The sequence below is a fragment of the Chroicocephalus ridibundus genome, chromosome 1 (genome assembly GCF_963924245.1).
Source record: "Chroicocephalus ridibundus chromosome 1, bChrRid1.1, whole genome shotgun sequence".
NCBI lineage: Eukaryota > Metazoa > Chordata > Aves > Charadriiformes > Laridae > Chroicocephalus > Chroicocephalus ridibundus.
Window position 1 is genome coordinate 28,330,227 of NC_086284.1, and position 19,484 is coordinate 28,349,710.

Here is a 19,484-nt window from a genome sequence, read left to right on the forward strand (position 1 = left end):
ATACTACACATTTTATCTGAATATTTGCATCATTCTCCAGCACATTCTGTGATCTGGTAATATCATTTACTTTTTTTTTTTTCCCTAAATTGCAAATGAGGTATTAATTTATACTAAAAGCTGCAGAAGACTGAGTCAACAATGCCTGATATGACGCAATTATATCTAAAGAAGTATATAACAAATGACCATGGTAAATACATCCAGATTATGAGTTACCTGGATTCTGGGTGTCGAAGTAATATAAAAAACACACAGTAAACACTATGTCTATGCTGGAAAAGTGATGAGGCAGAACTGGGTACAAATTAAGCCTGATAAAGCAGTTTAGCGGGGCTGTAAGATTTACCTGAATTTAATGCAAGAAGAAATTGACTTTCCATAAGGTAAAAAAAGAAAACTAAACAAAAAATTAAGTGTTTACAGTTAAAGTATTTCCATACGAAACTTATTCCCATACTATCACCATGTTTGATATTTAGTGAGACTGAAACCAGAAATTAGAAGCCAATATAAACTAGAAGAGCAATGACAGTTGAAACAAAGCACTCTTGCTACATACATAGATATAAAAATGTGTACTATATGTCTGAGAGAGGACAAGAGATCCAGCTAATGTTAACTATGGAGATTTGACAAACCTTTTGGTGAGGAGACTGTGGTATTAATTGATTGCTAAACTTTACTATAAAATTCCTGATAACTGCTAGAAACAAAATATGAGAAGAAAAGCTGATATGAACTAGTGTTGCATTCTGTGTGTCTTTTAGTGCACTAACCTGATCATTCTGGACAGCCTGTCTCTTGAGCTTACCTAATTCATAGGTGGTCACTGGCTAATAGCCACTTGAATCAATTTTCACAATGACCTAAAAAAACCCAACCCTCAAACAGCACTGCGTCTCTGGTCTAAATGTATGTCTACTCACTCATTATATACACTTGTATAATGTGTATTTATTATAAGAAACCCCAAATTTAAACAAAAGATTCAAAACTGGCAGGCTGGTTAGAACTGGGATGTACTGGAGGCTTTCTTTGTCACAAAGCACTTCACGTGCTGGCATTACTGCTCTTCTAATATGCTAAGCCTGCAGTTCACTCAAAATGAGATTTCAGTAATGTATTTTTCTGCTGGAAAAAAAATAGATTTGCAATATTTCTCACAAAATAATGGCTTTTGAGAGAAATGTATTTTATATGACTAAAATTTTACAGTCCTTGCCTAGAATCAGTAGCAATTGTGAAGGTTTAATTGGGATTAGTGATGTTTTATCTCACAGAAATCCATTAAGTCTTGTTTGAAGCAAGAAATTCATAAATTCTTAGAGGTAAAATTGCATTATGTATTTTTGCTGCAAGTTCTCCCTTAATCAAAAAGCGATATTAGTCCCAGTATCCTTAAACTAAGCAATTTCCTTCATATTTTATTACTGTATGTGCTACCATGCTTTCATTCAGCCTCAACATGGCTTGCAAATCATGGAAATAATATTATCTTCATTTTTCATAACAGGAATTTTTCATAAAGGGAATAGAATCACAGAGAAAATAAGTGGTTTTTCCAATCTGGAACTGGAAGGCCATGGCCAGGTCAAGGATCAATTCTGAACTTTCTGCTGTGTAAGATCAGAGTGTGCAGCAAGTCCAGGAAAATGTGACCATTAGGGGTTGAATGAGTGATGTGAAATTACCAAGGCAATGATGTTGCTGGCCAGCATACTACTTCTGATTTTGAACTTAACATTGTTTCTTTGGTGTTCTTTGGGTGTTTCAGCTTAGAAACAAGGAAATAAAATTCTTCTGGGAGGAATCAGGTTGGATATAGCTCATGGTGTATGTTGGGTAGCTGTTTCAGTTATGGGCATATATACTTTTTGGGTCTACTGTGTTTAAATCTGACTTCTCTCATCTATGACGAGTATTGTTCCCCTGAGCTTGGCTGTAAGGAACAGCATCTTCCCCACAGTACCTACTGTCCTCTGCTTTTTATGGTTTGTTTATTAGCCTGAGGAACAGAATAGCTGTTCATACCAACATTTAAATGACCAAGAGGTAGATGAATAAAACCTTGCTGAGATGAATGGGGAAGTTCAACTCTCAAAGTAGTTCTTGCTTTCAACCAGCTCACATAATCATGTCTGGTTTGAATGAGTCATGGGTGAGTTTTTTCAGAGCTGTGACAACTGGAGACTTATTTTCATAATGTTTTTTTGGTAAAAAGAAGTAATTAAATCATTTAGTCTGACTGATCTGGCTCTTACTGTGCATCAGCTATAAAAATCCTATGACCCATTATATGGCTGTACCAATATTTGTAGATAATTAAGTTTGAAAGTCTAAGGTTGGAAGTGTAACCTTGACCTCCAAAGTGGATACAGTAGATAAAGGATATGGGCATTCTGACTTATGTGAAATAGAAACAAATTACATTGTTTCTTATCACAATCATAGATCTTCACATGAATCATAAAAACTACTTGAACTTCCTCCCCCACCAAAACCCCGAACTGTCAAATTTATAGCAGTGTCAGTTCCACAATGCATATTGAGTGAAACATTTTATTAATTGATTATGGACGTTGATGTAGCTCCACCCTGGAATGACAATTCTTTTGTGTCTCACTCATTTCTTTTCAAAATGCAACCAGAGAAGACAATATGCCTGGACTGATGGCTTTCACCCTCTGCATCACACCCTTCTGGTTAGTAGACTTTCCCAGGAAGTGCAAGATCTAGATGCAAGTTTACAGTCTGACCCTGCTTCCTAGATTATTGTCATCTCCAGCTGAAAGCAAGCTCTGTAGAGATACTCTTGTCCTCCTGTGATGGCTGGTTGTACAGCCAAATCCATGGTGCTTATGAACCAGAAAGGGACAGGAGAGCTGTGACTCCGTAACCACTTGTTATAGCACTCACTTAGGACATGTAAAAGCCAGTTTAGTTTCTTTGTTCCCAGGGCTGGTTTTGCATTTTGTACCTGACAAAAGGCAGCAGTGATCCTTGAAGTAGAGGCTGCAATTTCTGCTGGGTGCTCGGCCTGCCCAGAGCACCCACAGCACCTGGTTTCTCATGGAGCATGGCAGCACCCACCTGCATTTCTGGATCCTGCTGGGGCTTTGGTCAATGTTACATGCCTGCCTACTCATGCCCACGTGCAGATGCGTATAGCCAGAAGCAGAGCGGGAGGCACCCTGGACCTTGCAGGTCCAACAGGGATCAATCAATTCCTTCAGCTCTCTGCAGAGGCGAGGTAAAGGCTGGGCAGTAATTCAAACATAGCTATCCAAAGTCTTGCCTCAGGTATATGCAGTATCCACAAGGGTCCCTGGCATTGTAATGTTTATCTCCACAACACCTAGAAGCCCCTGGGAGAATATTTACACAAAAATCCCTTTAAATAAAAGAAGAAAGCCTTCCAAATTAGGCAGCTTCTCTGTGGATTGCTCAGCAGTATTTCAGCATCCCACGAGTGCTAAATCTCTGTATAGAGATTATGTGAAGGTCTGGCCTTTAGGCCATTGCCTCATTGTTCTACCTAGAACATTTGCTATAGATAGAATGAAAAAAATCTGGTTCTTCAAATGTTTTCACAAGATCATGCTAATAATAAATGTACCTGTCACCGCTACCAATTCATTTTTCAGTTTGATTGCCAGTACTGCAATAATTTTTATGGACGTAGCGATTTAGAATATGAAACTTTCACTAATTGATTCAATATCAGTTGTCCTTAACTTACTCTGCGCCTAGATGCACATAAGTCTATGGGGCCAGATGGGATTCACCCAAGAGTACTCCGGGAGCTGGCGGGAGAGCTCACCAAGCCTCTCTCCATCATTTATCAACAGTCTTGGTCAACAGGGGAGGTACCAGATGACTGGAGGGTGGCTAATGTGATGCCCATCTACAAGAATAGTCAGAACAAAGATCCGGGGAACTACAGCTGGATCCAGGGAACTTGTCAGCCTGACCTCCATACCAGGAAAGATCATGGAGAGGATCATCTTGAGCGAGCTCTCACGGCAAGTGCAGGGCAGCCAAGGGATCAGGGCCAGCCAGCATGGGTTTAGGAAAGGGAGGTCTTGCTTAACCAACCTGATCTCTTTCTATGACCATGTGACCCGCCTTCTGGATGCAGGGAAGGCTGTGGATGTTGTCTATCTGGACTTTGGTAAGGCCTTTGACCCCGTCCCCCACAGCATTCTCCTGGAGAAGCTGGCGAATCATGGCATAGACAAGTGTACTCTTCTCTGGGTTAAAAACTGGCTGGATGGCCGTGCCCAGAGAGTTGTGATTAATGGGGTGAAATCCTCTTGGCGGCCCGTCACCAGTGGTGTCCCTCAGGGCTCAGTTTTGGGGCCAGTTTTGTTTAATATCTTTATCAATGATCTGGATGAGGGGATTGAGTGCTCCCTCAGTAAGTTCGCAGACGACACCAAACTAGGAGGGAGTGCTGATCTGCTTGAGAGTAGGAAGACTCTACAGAGGGACCTGGACAGGCTGGATCGATGGGCCAAGGCCAACTGTAGGAGGTTTAATAAGGCCAAGTGCCGGGTCCTGCATTTTGGTCACAACAACCCCAAGCAACGTTTGGTGCTGGTGGCTGGCCACCTTAACATGAGCCAGCAGTGTGCCCAGGTGGCCAAGAAGGCCAACAGCATTCTGGCTTGTATCAGGAATAGCGTGGCCAGCAGGACGAGGGAAGTGATCGTGCCTCTGTACTCGGCACTGGTGAGACCTCACCTCGAGTCCTGTGTTCAGTTCTGGGCCCCTCTGTACAAGAGGGACATTGAAGTGCTGGAGCGTGTCCAGAGGAGAGCTACCAGGCTGGTCAGGGGTCTGGAGACTGAGGAGGGGCTGAGGGAGCTGGGCGTGTTGAGCTTGGAGAAGAGGAGGCTGAGGGAAAACCTCATTGCCCTCTACAACTACCTGAAAGGAGGTTGGAGAGAGGTGGGTGTTGGCCTCTTCTCCCAGGTGAATAATGACAGGACCAGAGGAAATGGTCTGAAGTTGCGGCAGGGGAGGTTTAGGTTAGATATTAGGAAGAATTACTTTACTGGAAGAGTGGTCAGGCACTGGAACGGCCTGCCCAGGGAGGTGGCTGAGTCACCATCCCTAGAGGTGTTTAAGAAACGTGTAGATTTGGCACTTCAGGGCATGCTCTAGTGGCAGAGGTTGTAGGCATTTTCTTTGTGTGTGTATGGTTGGACTTGATGATCTCAAAGGTCCTTTCCAACCACGAAGATTCTATGATTCTATACTCTCTTTTAATTTGCTTGGCAAAATTGCACTAAAAGATAAGCTAAGAATTAAACATAATTTTACACAAAGTCTTAGCTTAGTCCTTCTTTCAATGTACATTTGCTTGCTCATCCTGTGTAGTAATGCCCATGAAAACACACCATAGGTTTATTCCATCAAATTGAAATGATGGAAGTAATTCAGTATATTATAATTCCACAGTATTACCCAAACAGGGCTTTGTGGGCGTGTTGGGTGGCAGGAAGTTGTTGGTTTGGATTTTCTTTAGTCAGGGAGTGTACCTAGTCAGAAAATTAAGTCTCTTTAATAGCATTTTCTACATGTTCTTCCATGTCTGACATGGGTTGATCCACAAGACTAAATATGCTCAAAGTGCTTCTAGTCACACTCCATAAACTAATGAGACTCCAGTAATGAGAAGAGGATTTGTGAGTCCAGCTTGCTAGAAGCTTAGAAGTGATTTCTACAAGGCAAGAGAGCTATTTGGTTCATGTTTTTATAGGAAAAATTAAAAAAACCCACAAAACCAAACCTAAATAATAGCACTATTAGATGTGCTAGATGTTCTAGCTAGCTTACAAGAAAACGTGTACCTTATGCCTTACTATTGCGCAGGTTACTGCAAATCAACACAGATGATAGATCTCGTGTTTTCAAGTCATTTGGGTCTAAATATTTTTTTTAGATCTAGACCTGAGTGCACATTGTGAAGCTTCAACCCTTTGCCTAGCATCCTTGGGAGACAGGTAGAACACAGTCAACCTAGACACTGAAACACCATTTATTTCTTAAGTGTGATCTTTTCCTAGGGCTTTTGCAGGTACCTGCATGGGCTTGCTTGTACATGGCCATAGAATCAGACAAGAACCGTGTTTCTTGCCTGGCTGAAGAAACTACCACCAACCCTCACCGCCACCTTTCCCCTAGAGACTGCTGCTCACTCAGACCTGGTGGTATATTGTGCACGTGGTGTTCTCTGACTCATTATCATCCAAATGAGGTGGGCAGCTCAAATAGTTCATCTTTGTCAAGTGACCTCATTTTGATGGGAATGATTTCATGAATGGCTCTGAGGAAACAGTAGCTGACAGCAGGGGCCACCAACAAAGAGCTGAGGCAATGTAGGCAAAGGGAAATGGTGATTTCTTTAGCTCAGCCAGCCAAAAATGGGCATAATCAAACACTAACACTGCAGAACTAATCAAATCTGAAGTGCCCCACTACCGAGTTGGTGGTTTCTCACCTCTCCAGGCCAAGGCAGCTGTCAGGAGCACAGTTCAACAGGCGTACCTTTGGCAAGTTAAGACACGCGGCTAAAATGCAACTCAATTTGTCACTGTCACCGTTGCCATCGCAGCAGTCTATATTCTGGTTGAATGCAGCCTTCTTTCTGATTTATTATAATACAGGGGAAAAACCACACATACCTGCACAGTTTGAAAATGAATAAAGGAAATTTAAGAATTTCATGTTTCAGATGGAAAAGGAAAGAGAACTGTATTCATTTGAACTTAGTCTTCATGCAAGTAGAAACAAGGTTTGTGAGTACTGATTATCCAAAACATGAGGGGATTAGTCCTAGAAAAGGAATTAGAATTAAATCATAGTCATCATTCAAAACAGGGCATAGAGGAAGGTTTAAAAGTACATTTAATTATCCAAACTTCATGGATTATATAGTAAAATTAACATGTAATCATGTTCAAAGGCTGTATTTTAAGTTAACAAATTAAGTTATATTTGAAGAAGTGATAAATAGATTACAGTTCTACTGACAGAGAAAATTATAACATGCAGCACTTTTGCTCTTTGATAGTCCCTTTTAATGCAGCAGAGGGATAAGAATCTGCCCACACAGGAATGAGCTGCGTCCCAGAATGAAAATCAGCCACAGGAGGCAGCTCTTCTCTGACTTGCCCCTCAGTGACTGCCTGGGGCTGCTCCAGGAGGCTGCTCAGAGCATCTTGAATTGGGCTCCCACTCTGAATTGTCCCTGGGAGAAACCTCTTCCTTGGTTACAGAAAAAGCCTTAAGAGATTAGACCCTCACAGCTAAATATAGACTTCATCAACAACCTTCCTGATTTCCTTTTGTTTTTCCTCACTACTGATTGTGCCTTACTGTCCAGTGTGTTCAAACACATTCACGCATCTCCCTGCACTTCCAGAGGTGAAGATATCTCACAAGAGTTGTGATGTATTGCACATTTAGAAAAGGAAAAGCTCATATCTTAGGAATTCTGTTGTAGATAGACATTTAATTCAGTGTATTAAATAAGGAGAAACCATAACAGGCTACAAACATCCTGTTGATATCCATCTGAACTATCCCTGGCACGACACTTGTCTCTCTTCTGTTTCTTCTTGGATGAGACTCCAATTGCAGAGCAGATGGGAAGAGAAAGCTCTGCAATTTAACTCCCAATCCCTCCTTGCTCAAGAGAGAAAATAACTGAACCACAATTACTGACCAACTTCTTTTTCCTTGGACTTTAATGAACTAGAAAGGAGAGTAAGAAAAGAGAAGAGTCAGGAAAATAAGGTCAACTACCCAGCTGATCATATATACTCTTGCTTTCTTCCACTTTTAATTTTGTTATCAAAAGAAAAATGTTTCCATCAGTACAAAATGGCTGTAAGCTCTTTGAACAGTGACTAATCATAAATATGGAGTGTGATACACCCTAAACTCAAATAAAGAAATTTGATTCTTCTTTTTCTTCACATGACATCTTCTTTCACCTCCCATTTATCTCTCTTCCTGAACTCCGTTCCACCTTCAGGAGTTTCCTTTTAATGAAGGGGCAGAATATTTCAGAAGCAGAGGTTATGTTCTGTCATGTAATTTGTCTGTGAGTCCAGAAGCCTGACATTCTCTCTTGAGAATGAGTTATAAAACACTCACAGAGCTGGACATGCCTCTGAAACCAATTTGAAGGTTCCAGAAGGTTTTTCTTTGATGCCACCAATTACTTCCTGCATTTCATTATGTCTTTGTTGCCCTTCACTTTCATAATTCCCATAGGCATCAGCAAATAAGGTTTAAATTGAAATGTATTTGCCTAAACAGATATTTTCTATCTCAATTTACTTGTGACAAGCTTAATGAAATAATATAGACGACGTGCATTTGTACACCAATTAGCTTTCACAAATTGCCTGCTTATGTCTAAAAAAAGTTAGGTAGTAAGCTTCTGAGGTGTCAAAACATCTGGACAATATATTATTTGCAGCATCATTAGCTATCTGCATACCGACGTTATAGGACTGCTTTCTGTTTCTTTGCTTCCCTGCGTTATTGGTCACGCAGTATCACTCAGAGAATGTCAGAAAAGCCAGAAAATGGGCTTCATTCCCTGCTGCCTTGAAGAAACTGTAGAAGGAACCCAGAGTGCCACATGCAGTATTTGCATCACATATTGATGTATGCAAAAAACAGCCACTTCCTCTACGAGCGACAAAACCCAAGTTATTGACAATTTAAGGGTATTCTTTTGGCATGACCTTTGTGTTCGAAAGTAAAACAAAGAACAGGGCAGAAGAAAGAAGTTAAGCTAGAGGGAAGGGGCCAATTTCTGTGTTAGCAAATATGGTATGCTGCATGATAATTTCCAGCATTTCAACACATGTTATTCTTCATGTATGTAACATTTCCTGATGCCTTGAAGACTATCCCATGCCTAATACGGAGGAGGTATTTTTCTGAGTAAGACAAAGAGATGGCTGTGCCTTGGCTAAAGCAGAAGATGATCAGACAGAAAAATACAAAGATCCAAGGCAGAGTCAGTTTTTAAATATACATACTTGCGGCATACCTACTGTTTTGAATGCATACAATAGAGTGTTATAATAATATGCCCTTTCTAGTCATCTACCTTTTTCTGCTCAGTATTGACAAAATTCTCATCAGCCAAACCTTATTTCTTTTCCCTTAACTATTCTGTAACTAGATAATATTTTAAATGCCACAGACTCTTTTTTTTTCCAGTATATGTTTTTAACAGATATTTTTGTTTGCAAGGCAAAGGTCTAGACAGACCTATATATCCATGAGTTATTCATGAAAAAATATATTATTTAGAGAACAGACCCGTAATGTCAAGGGATTTTAAGAATTGTGTATATTCATAGAGTGATCCTGAGGCTGTGAGTAGGTCAAGCTGAAGAGAAAAAAGTAAAAGCGAAAGGTCAGGGTACAAGTTAATTTTACCACAAGGTTTTCCATTATATGACAGATACTGAGTGTTCAAGAAGAGAAATATATTTTAGAAATTGTTTACTTGCAATATAGAGCATTTTTCCAAGAACTCCCAAAGAATTCCCATTTCAAAATACTCTTTCTTCCCCTGCAACCAAGGGTATTGCTTATGAGTTACATAGTAGAATATTTTTTCTTACTGACTGTAATAGAAATGTCTTTGGGTGATCAGCTGGCAATCAGTAATCTTTAAATGATTTTTCTAAACTCTAATTATTGCTTCATCATATGCCTGGAAAAAACAAATGAATAGAAAACTGATGTGAAGATAACACATTCTGTAAACAGGAACTATGCAATAGTTTCTAATTCCATTAGCATTAATTTAAACCAGACTCAGTCCTCTAACTTCAGAGGAGTATTACAAATTCACTGGGGTGTAGCTCAGCATCCAGCCCCGAGCTTTTAGAAATAAATGGGTTCCATTTCTGTGATATAATGACCAGAATTTTCTGATATTTAGGAGACTTGAGAGTTAACAGCCTAAAGCAAAATCAGTAAGGCATAGATCAGAAAGGTAATGTGTTTTGGCTTATGGAAATAATAGAGCACACATGCTGGAAGGGATCCCAGGGACTGCACATATTCTGCCCTTGTTAATTTTTCACGGCATTTTGCATACAAAAGTACACATACATCTCACTGGGTGAGAATTGTTTGTGCACGTAGAAATGGCACTTCAGCCTGGAAGCCTTTGTAAGCCCTCACTTTTCTTTAAATTCAAAAGTGCTATTCATGGGAGTTGAGAACAGCGCATTACACGGCCTCTGTGGCCAGCCTGTGGGTTACTGATGCAGCGATCTCTCCCCAGCCGCTCTCTGCCGATGCAGGTGGGCTGCTGATTTGGGAAGAGGTGTGCTTGCACACTGGGGGATGCTTTTAGACTGTCTGGGTAGTTGCCCCTTTAGGCTATGTGAGAGATAGCAAAAGGCACTGTCTCTGATACACGGGCAGGGCTGTGCACTTGTTCACTCATCCAGGTTCCTGGAAAGGGACTTCACTGACCACATGTAGACATTCATTACATGTATGGCCTAATGTGAACTGGTTAGTTAGACCCTCTCTGACCAGTGGACAGAACCAGGACTTCCAGGGTGTTAGGAACTGCCAAACCCAGCAGTCTGACAGATGTGAGGCTGCTGCAGCTCCATGTCCCTGGGTCCAGCCAGCAGCGAGGCAGAGCACGTGTTCCCAACAGGCATGTGTGCACACATACACACAATACATGTGCTTTCATTCATGGGAAGCCACATACATCAGCAGAGACAGAAACTACAGAACCCACACAGGGCAAACTGCACCAACGGCCTGATCTTGCTTCCCTCAGCCAACACCCAGACCCTAGCGTCTCCAGAAGCCAGGACCTCCTCTGGTTCCTCTAATCCCCTTTGACTCTCCTGTATACTTATGATTGCCTCAGTATCTGGCTTTCAAGCCTCTTCTTCTACTCTCAAGCAAATCTACCTTGATGTTCACTAGCATACACACACTGACATTCACACCCACGCAACGTGCATGCACCCTGTTCTCCCCCATTACGGACAGCGCAGGCATGTGGATCCAATGTGTGACTTGTTGTCCCCTCTCTGGTTGTTGACACTCAGACCTCCATACACACACATGCACACAGAGCCCCCATGCCCAGAAAAGTGTTTAGAAATGGGGTTAAATGAAAAAAACAGGACACGCAGTAGTGATCAGACAAGATTGGCACATGTGGCTGGGCAAGTGCACTGGTCAGCAATCTGTTTACACATGACCTACACCTTTTATTCCCTTATTCCTTCTGTTTTCCCACTCTGGTAGCTCCCCAAATCACTCCCTTTCCCCACTTTTCATCCTTCCCATGAACATCCCATATGAAGTCTTGTACAATTCCAAGATGTTTTTCCCTTGCACCTCATAATGGGTCCCAGATCCCTGCAGGCAGTAACTCCCCTCGGTCTGTAAGGTGATTGAGAGGGCATCTCCTGTTGACTCACTGATTAGTGTCATCTCTGGACCATCAGTCTGATGGTTCCCCTGTGACAGGCCCAGCATGAGCCAGGTCAGGGTGCTTAATTTTCTCCGGTTAGGTTTTGGGGCTCCTCTGCCTGACACTATTCCTGTGTGCTCCTTTATGTTCAGGGAGATAAGGCTTTTGACACATGGGACATTTCAAACTCAGTGTGAATGTCTGAAAAAGATCAAATGAATTGTGCCATAAAAGTTCCCATTCTCCCCATTGGCTGCCTATGTAGCTTAGGCAGTCATGTGAATGTCAGGCCTGGTGGTTATATTACATGTGAGGAACCATATTTAGTAGGGAAGAGCACGAACATTTTCCTCTTTGCATTAATACAGATCCTCCTTCTCTTAGACTTCAATTCACTTTTATTACCCTAAGCCACCCCATGCTTGCTCGAAGGCGGTCGACATACATGTGTCCATCCCATGTGTTCTTACAGACTCAGTACAGTAAGTAAACTGGACCAGCTTAGGCTTCCTTTCATATTAAAAAGGGTTTCAGCACTCAAATGAACATGAAGAGCTCCACATTGCTATAGGAAATTCTAATCAATACAAACTAGCTGAATAAAGATAAGAGGAAAGAAGCATTATTAATGCTGCTAGATCTGTAGAGGCAAGGCTCTATTATTCTGATTTATATTAATCAACATAAATGCAATCTGAACACTTGTAGTAAATACATAATTAGGACATTTCAGATGTACAAATCCATCAAAATACCGCAGAATTTACAAGAAATATTTCAAAGCCACCTCTTTGTTACAGACAATGGTATTTTTTCATCAGAAATGTAGAAAGTATTCCTGATGGACATTTTGGCAAATAAAATTCCCACCAGGGTTTTAAAAGAACACTCTGTGTTTAATCTTTCCAGATGTAGATGAATATAGATGATTACAAAGAATATAATTCATAAACATCAGGGAATCTTTTAAGGAGAACAATGTATTCTTCTAAGGACTAATTGTCATGCAATTATGACCAGAAAGTAGGAGAGCCTCCTGTTACGCAACAATCTATACTGCACAGAATGTGGAGCAAGTCGATGCATGCACACATCTGCCTCTTCGTATACCAACAACAAAAATGACTGAAAGCAGAACTTTCTTAAATTACAGATGAGATCAGTTCAAGAGTAATCAGTTCAAGAGTTTTGTTGCCAAAACTCATGAATTCTCAGTTAGTTGTCTCATTTCAGCTAATTCTGACCGAGGAGAACCAAGACATTTGGAATCTGGACAGCTGAAGAAGAAAAAAATATATAATTGGATTTGCTATACTTTTACAATGATGGAATGAATTTTCATTTATACCAGTACAAGTGAAAAGAAAATAAGTCTCATTGTTTTAGTGGCATTGGAATTGGTGAGAGATCATCTGAATAGTTCAAAAAAGAGCAAGGATCATGGTAATAATTAAGCAACACAGACCATTCTATGATTCTATGATTCTGTGATGTTGATGGTCTTCAGTACTCAAGCTCATTTTCTGACCCTCTTTCACTTCCCAGTACAGAGAAAGTTTTCTCTCCATGCTTCTGAATTGCATAAGACAAAACGCTATTCACTCTCTGCCTTACTCTTTTCTTTCTTTCCTTTCTGAACAAACCATTGACATGGCTGTGGTTCATAAGTTACAGGGTCACCTTCTACTCACTAATTACAGCAGATCCCAACAGAGAACTCAGGGAGCGCTTCTACTTGTTACGCTCATCTTGACAACAGACCCATTGGGAGATGGTGAGAAAGCGAGGACTGTACTGAATAAACTGAAAAAAATGAAGCTTAAGAAGACAGAAAATAGCATTTCAGTGGTTAATTGTAGGATGACACTGGAATAGTTTCGATTAGATGTGATCCTCCTCCTGCTAGAGATAAAACACTTAGAAGGAGTTATTCAAAGAAAGGCATAATTTCCTCCCTCACAAATCCTGAAACCCTGTCCCATTCATTCTGAGATGAGAGCAACAGAAACAGTTCTCAGACAAGGAACAAAGAACAATTGATGCCTTCCTACTAAGAAAAAGGTTTCTAGACAGTTCATTGTTGGACAGTTTCCAAATGTTGCAGATGAATTAGATGGCAAAACTTCCCTTGACTTCTATGGCAACAGGAGCATTGAATGACAAATGGAAGGGCAGGTATATCCAGAAAGGATATTATATCATGTCTTGCTGTGATGGAAAGCACATTGGCATCTGCCACCCTGCCTGGTTTTGGGTCTTAACAGTGTGTTTTAAAATGTGGATTTAACTGAAAATGCAGCTATAAAAATGCATATATGTAGTATAAAAATTAAACCAACTTGGTTCCTCTCTATACTGGTTTCAGCTGGGATAGTTATTTTTTTTTTCCTGGTAGCTGCTGTGTTTTGGATTTAGTATGAGGACAATGTTGATAACACATACTGTTTCAGACGTTGCTAAGTAATGCTTATATTAAGTCAAGGACTTTTTCAGCTTCCCATAGAAGCTGAGAGGGAGCATAAACAGGACAAGCTGGCCAATGAACATTCCATACTATAGATGTCATGTTCAGTATATAAATGGGGGTTGGATGGGGGATAGGAATCCATGATCACTGCTCAGGATGTGCTGAGCAATCGGACATCAGGTGGTGAGAGAAATTGTATTGCATCACTTTATTTTGTATATTCTTTTACCATTATTTTTTTTTCCTCTTCTGTACTGTTCTAATAAACTGTCTTTATCTCAGCCCATGAGTTTTTTCCTCCTCTTTCTCCCTTTTCTCTGTACCCTACTGGGTGGGAGGGGAGTGAGTGAATGGTTGCATGGTCCTAGGTACCAGATGGGGTTAAACCACGACACTATCTAAATCCAGAGGCTATTTACAGTAGTGTTTGTGATGGTACTGAATTGTGCTTTGCAGGGAGAGAACCACACCCACATCAATACCTGGATAATCATATCTCAGTAGCCCAGAGATCTGTCCAGTTTTATTGTGGTCAAAGCCTATGGTTTTAGCAAATCTGTAAGAATGGAAGCAGAACATTCCAGGATCTGGCTTGAAGTTCATGTGTGAGTTATGTGTACTTATACTCACATACACACACAGGGGATTGAAGTTCCCCAGGGAAATGCTCTTCTCTACTTGCTGGTGCTTAGACCTCCCATACACGAACACACACTGAACAGAGATCCCATCACCTCAATCGGTCAGCCCTTAATCACAACAACTAACAGGTTCCCATTTGGGGATGCTATTTCTGGTTCTCCATCTGAAAGCTTTGGTAAGACAGTAGAATAAAGCACTTTCTGTGACAGGAAACTACCTTAAAAATTGTTCCTAAATCATGATCACAGGTTAGAACAGAAGCATATGTAGGAGAGGAGGAAATACCATCTTCTGAAGACCTTCCTTGTGTTTTTCCCTTTTTCTTGCGTCTTATATGATTCCTGTACATCATAGGAGACCATGAAGATATCCAGGTTTTCTTTTTACCATCTATCTCGTGTTCAAAGGAATTATTTCAATTGTATCTTAATACCAGTGAGGATAGTGATATAAGACACAGAGAGTTAAGATTCAACATTAAGGCTGAAAACAGTAAAATAACATCCAGGTTGGAAGAAATATAAGTTAATTTATCTAGGGAAAAATGACACCAGATACAGCTTCATTGGGAGTGCACCCTCAGGAAAAGAGGTGTAAAGGATTTAAGTTTTATGTATGTTAGAGCAGAGCTTGGCTCCGACCAGCATAGGAGATGACTGTGATTGTTCTGTGTCATTATGCACCACAGTACTGGCAGAGTCTTAAAAGCTCCCATAGCTGCAGCAAATTAGAGATAAACTTAAAAGTTGCTTTAATTTATGCTAATTTAGACATGGTCCTACAGGTTTCTTTTTGTCCAAGATGTAAGAAGCCAGGAATATTTTTTTTTTATATTTTTTTCCCTTTCTTTTCTCTTTTTCCGAGTTTTTGTTTGTTTGCTTGCTTAGTAGTTTGGGTTTTTTTCTTCTACAGGTGCATCCTGTTCACCAGGATTAGAGGAGCTGGTCTATCCAGCCTAGGGTGAATAAAACCTTTCTTTCCCTTCCCTTCCTGAAGTATAGAGCCCCTTTTGAAGTAAATACAGGGAGAATGCTGAGATTCATACATTACTAATATCCGCAACTATAAATTCACAGATTTTAAAAGCTATTTAGAAATCCCAGAGATACTGAGCATTCATTTTCTGTGAAGGGAAAAGTGAGCAATTAATTTTGTCAGGACCTTCTGTGCAGAAAGTATTCCAGTCTTTCACACAAGTAGTTTTGTGACAGTCCAGTGAGGCTTGGTTTAAAAAGTCAGCCATCTAGAGGTTACTAGGTTAATTCTCTTCATCTGAGAGACAATAAAGCTATCCTGGTATGTATTATATCTGGAAACATGTATTGGCCAATAATTGGCCTTTGGACTGTAGTATAGTGTATCCTTGATTACAAATATAAAGTCTTTAGAGAATTAATTACATGGTTAAGCAGATCAGTTATTACTTTTTAAAAAAAAGCTGTGAAAGACCAGATTCAGCCCTTATCTGAATCTTTGCTGTTCACCTGCAAAACAACACTGTCACGGAGAAATTCCAAAGGTGCATCGGTGTAACCGAGATAAGGATATGGTTTAACACGTGTGGCTGAGGGCAGGATGCATTGATGCTGTGTTTCAAGACTGGTCAGGTCCTTTACTGTCACTTGACTCACGTAACTTGGCAGAGGGAAGTGCTAAATGGTGGTCTTAATACCACTCACACTGTTCACCGATAATAATCTGTATGTGAAGAAAGGATATCTTTCACCATTTGTGCCAAACCTTCTTTATTTAAACCATTAGCATTCCTGAAGCTGACAAAAGGGATGAGTGAAGTAGGCCAGGGCAACCATACACGCACTGCTGCCTTCAGGTAAATTGCCTTTGTGTGGCTTCATAAAATTCACTTGCCTCAGCAAGAGAAGGTAACACTGGAATAAATCTGAATCTTGCTTATGGAATTCAAATCTATACAAAGACTATAACATGACATTTTTAAAAGGGATTTGATGCAGTTAGATATATGTAAGCAGAACTTGATGCATGCTGTTTGAACACACCCATCGGCACAGAGAGGTTCTGGTCCTGAATTAGTTGTCTGTTTTATTGTTTGAAAGTTGTGCTTAAAAAGGAGTAGGTGTTGTAGACTGAGTTTACTATTTTGCAAATTATTCTTTGGTGGCACTTCTATTTTTGTCTAACTTGCGTTTTAAAGTTTCTTAAGTAAGAATGTACTATATTTCTGTACTTCTAAACTTGCAAATCACTAAATGCTCAGGAAAGCTCTTGTTCAATTAAATTTAACAACAATTCTTCTCTCCTTAAGACATTGCATGGACTAGTGTATTCAAGAGCATAAAGCATTCAGAAGCTGTATTTACCGTATTTGCTTGTTCACTTTAAACATTTGAGGGAAACATTGCATGCCAATTCAGCCACACTACTACCACCAGAGGTACTTGCCGATTCCCTAACCTGCATGTGCATCCCAGCTCCCTTCTGTCTCCACAGCAAGATGAGACTGATGCACAGTAGTGTACTCACTTCTCTAGGCGTCAGACGAGCTGGAGCAAACTAAGGAAATTATTTGGGTGCTGCACAGCCAGGACCCCAAGGTATCATGTGTAAGAAGGTAACAGCCAGCAATGGTATTTCACAACCGGTTTATCACACATAGTTTATATAGAAAGTTTCTATTGTGGTGGATTCAAAATTGGTCACAATATGAATGAAATTGCTAGAAAAAAATATGACTCAAGCCCTGAGAAAAAGGAAAGCATTTTAGTGTTGCTGTATGGCGCATTGAAAGACCTAATTTTTAAGCACCTGATTTCCATTGTGAAGTCTAAAACTCTGCTTTAGGTAAATGGTTTCTTATGACGACAGAAAGGAATTAGTGACTCAGACTGGGACTCCCAAAATCAATCACACTGAATTGTTTAAGATCATGGGGAGGAGGGCAGTGAGAAAAAGGTGGATCTCACTCAGCACCCTGAGAACATGGTTTATTCCACTGGGGTTTAATGACCCAGGAGTCTGTATGGCAAACACATATCACTGCTTTTTCTTTCTTCTAAAATGAAATATAGATCACTGTTGAGGCAGAGGAGATAATAGGCAGGCCATGCTGGAGGACTGATCAGTATGCATACTCATCTAACAGCTTCACTGAAACACCACTCAAAGCAGTCCTCAGAGACAGCTGTGATTGATAGGCAAGTTGTCTGTTCAAGATTGTGCTAACTCAGTTGGAAGGATGGAACAATATGCATGGTCCTGCCAAAAAAGTGTATTCACTGAGCAGAGGGTGAATCAAGGTGAAACATGAACATCCAGATTGGGAGGTAGAAGCAGTCTGAAATGTTGCTCTAACCAATGTGTCAAGGGGAGTCTGAAACAATGCAAGTTACGTTTTGGACATGGAGACATGCTAAAACTTTGTTATGGGCATAGGCGTGCTAACACCTTGCTGGACAAAGTAGTTTTGGTTTGGCTGTGCCTTGGTGACAGAAAACCAAGCTATGACTTTTCTACCAAAGTGAACCTACAGCTATGTTTTACAAGATAAGATTAGCGCTGGAGTTTGCAGACGGCTGGTAAGCTGCCACCGAGATTACAATGCCAACACTATACATCTACTAACATCAGACAACAACAGCCGGAGAGAATGTTTTTATAAAATAGCTTGACGGTATGCGAGAGACTGAGTTAATTTGCCTGTTTTGCCTCAGGAAAGATCTAGCCTGCAAAGTAGGTTGAAAAGTCATCTGTACAAGTTTCCCCTGTGACCAGTCTACAGACTGGTGGTTAGGGTACACTCCCGGCAGACATGAATTTGGATCCCTTTCAAATGTAGAGAGGTAGAAGTATCCTCCACTGCATGTGAGAGTGCTCTAACCAGCTGGCTTTTCTGGGAGGAAAGCACCGCCTCCTCCTCCCCAAGGATTTCCAAAGAAAGCAATTTCCACCACTGTGTCTTGTAAGGATACCAATCTTGCGTGGTCCAACATGTTGCCTGGATTGAGCTGTTATAGGAAAGCCTACAGTGCTGCATAAAAGAAGTTATATGGAGGAGTGAGCTCAAACACTGACCATCCACCCTGCTTAACTCCTGTCTCTGATTTGAACTACTTCAGCTGGCATTCTTCATGAGAGATCTACTGTAAAATAGCTTGTCCTCAGCAGCATAGACATGAGCCAGTCCACACCATAGGCCTCTCCACCTCTTTAGCATTACACAATGAGCCTGAGGGGAAACAAGCCAAACAATGTGTTTGGTGTCCTTGGAGAAATTAATCTGCTTTAGTTTAGGAAACCACAAGTCAAAGTCTGTGTACTTTTCCTAGGCTGTCTTTACAATCAGTGGAGAAATAGATACCTCTGGAGGTGACACAACTCATCCCAGGATTGGTACCTACACGGTCAGCTCCCGTTTCGCTCCCAGATCTTGAAATCCAGACTGTCCAGACTGCATGCCTTCTTTTGAGGGCCAGCCAGCTCCCTCAGAGGTGAGCACTGGGTGCTTTTGGCAGGGTGATCCTGACTAGACAGGCAGTATGGCACATCACACCTCAGGTAGTCCCATACCAACACCGTAGCAGGCCTTGCACCCTTACGTGGCCCAGGAGTCCTACACCGTGCTGCTTTGCATACAGCACATGATGAGATAATCCTTCTAATTATTTTAGCCTCTTTTAACTGAATCACGTCCCTCAGAACATTATTTTATGGGTCACTGCAAAAGGCCAAGAGAAAATCTGGCCAAACCTGGATGTGAGAAGTTTTCATGGAAGGGTGACAATGATGTGGACATCAGATAGTCAGCAACACTTGGTTCAGGGTTCTCTCCCTACTGCGGTGGTGGTGCAAAGCTGTCCTAAAAGATATGTCCTCAGGATCGCTCTCTTGAGTGCCTGTTTC